A 2,435-nucleotide genomic window follows, 5' to 3' on the forward strand; every position below is an offset into this window, starting at 1 on the left:
CTGTAAGAGTGACTCTTACACATACAGTTTCTGCTTGCATCTTCAAACACATCTGCAATGCAAAAGCCTCTGAATCACTCCATCAAAGCTTCCAGAAATTGCTCAATTGCTCTTAAAAACACTGCATCAGCTCACAGTCCCACCAGCAAGGTCCAAGGGCATGAGTTCTTCTCAAGGGCTGTGTTAGAATTGAAAAATGTTTTCATATTTTCCAGTTACATGAAAACAATTACATCTGATGGCATCAATTCTTTATAGTGAGAATGAACAGTGCCCTATGTATCCACTGCTGAAGTTGCCCTTATCTATATTTCCACTGGGTTATTCCTGCTTTTCTCATTGATTCACAAGAGTTCCTTGGGTTCAGGGATTTAATACCTGAATCATTGACAGAGCCTTCTTTTTGGAGCATTAAGTTACATTTTTCTTGATCTGGCTTCTCATGTGAATTATCTGAAAGGTTTGGATCAGGCTCCTCGGGATCCAGCTGAAAGACGACAGAACTGGACAGGCTGGAGTGTCCCCTCTCCACAGGGCAAAGGAAGGTCTGTGGGGCCACAAGCCTCTCTGTTCACTGTGACTCTGCCCCACGTTTTCACAAAAGCTTGGAGGACAGAGCAAGACTGAAGCTGGAGTGTCGCTGCCCACTGTACCGAGCACCACCAAGGGCGGAGGCAGTTACAGAAGAGAATCCCCAAGCACAGGGTCGACTGCAAACCACCGCCTCCCACGCTGCCAAGCAGTTCAGATGCATCTCCTAGTGCCAGTGTTGCCACAATCAATGTATCCTTTTAAAAAACCACTTAGGATTAAAAAATAAGAAAATTTAAAAGAAGGATGAGGAGGAAAAGTCATGTCTTAGAGGAGACTCAGATCCCCCAGCCACCTACTCCCACCCAGAGGGGAGATAGCCAGCTCTTGATCAAGGTAGAATTGGGGTGTGACTCGATTTTGTTTGGTAAGGTGGTTTCCATCTGCCCTGGTCTAACCCCCAGTTTCTTCCCTTCAACATCCTTAGCCAGGTTCAGTTTTCCAAGGCCAGACCAAGTATGCTGACAGCTGAAAGCAAGCTTCCCTAGATGAAGCAGGAAATTTTCTTTCTGCTTTTGTGTTTCTGACATCTGGGCAGCATTCCTGCTGTGTGGGTGTGAGTTGCAAACATGGGTTGAAACTGCTTGTTTGTAATGGAGTCTCGCCTTGTCTGTGGTAGCCTGTGTGGGCAGAAGTCACTGCCAGCAGTGCCCACGAGGGTGCACTTTACCTGGGAAGCTGGTGGGTGGGGTGCGTCCCCGGGTGCCCGTGAACAGGGCAGCAACATATGTTCCCTCATGTGGCTGAGAGCAGGGACTTCCCAGCAGTGTCCTGAAGACGGGCAAGGAAGCTCCTGTCTATGAATCAGGCAACTTTGAGCTGTATAAGCTGGGACCTCTGGTGTTGCACAATCACTGTGTGTCTCAGTCCAAAGAGCACCAGCAAGCGCAATCTGTCTCCTGAGGAAGAACAGGAAGAATAGATCAAGTTTAAGTTCAAAATAAACCCAGCTTATAGGCTGTAAATTGCACTGTTTAGATCTCTAGCATTTGAATACATGTAAAGTTGGCTGCAGGCCACAGAATCTGCATCTTCTTTTCCTCCAAAAGACCTCATATAAACTCATTTCTTCCTGAGCCCTTCCAGATGCTCAGTTCAGACAACACTCCAGCCCACCCAGGCCCCTCGTCCCACAGTCCTGAATCATGCAGGACATGCTTAGTGGCTCCTGCAGAATGAGAAGTTCCTTAGCAGAAACTGATTTTAAATCTTGCATGTCTGAAAATATCTTTGTGTTCCTCTAATCCTTGAGTAGTGTTTGTGTCACAGAGATATCCAGAACATCACTTATTCTGAAACAAGACATCAGTGAGAATATTAATGTCAGCCACAGTATTGCCACTGGAGTTTTGGGGTGCTGTGGATTTCTTCTACAGAGTCTTTCTAGCTTCTTGTTGCCTTAGGTTAAGGGCTGGCCAGGACATGTATAAAATGGTAGTGGGGTTTTATGTTTATTAAAGATAGGAAAAGAAGTACAGGGTGCAGGGTACAGGCAGGCCACTGAGCAAGAGGGCACAGTGGCCACGAGGTAAATGGTGGCTGTCTGTCATATCCTCCCCTCTGATGTCAGATCTAGGCCATCCTATCAAAAACATGCTTGATCTTGTGTCAGCAGAATTGAAGATAGCGTTTCCTGATTGGTAGCTCTTTTGTGTTTATGTGCTCTGCAACTCCTCGACTGACAGTTCACGTCCCTTGCCCGGCTGCTTTGCCCCACTCTAAGCTCCTGCCTCACTATGGACTTCTTACATCACCTACTTTTTGGTTTAAAGATCTCTTGGTGTCCTGTTGGTTTAGGGTGATGACTGTATATCTGGGTTATTATTACTGATTTTGCCTGAGAC

Source organism: Octodon degus, unplaced genomic scaffold (assembly GCF_000260255.1).
Source record: "Octodon degus isolate 3935 unplaced genomic scaffold, OctDeg1.0 scaffold00127, whole genome shotgun sequence".
Classification (NCBI taxonomy): domain Eukaryota; kingdom Metazoa; phylum Chordata; class Mammalia; order Rodentia; family Octodontidae; genus Octodon; species Octodon degus.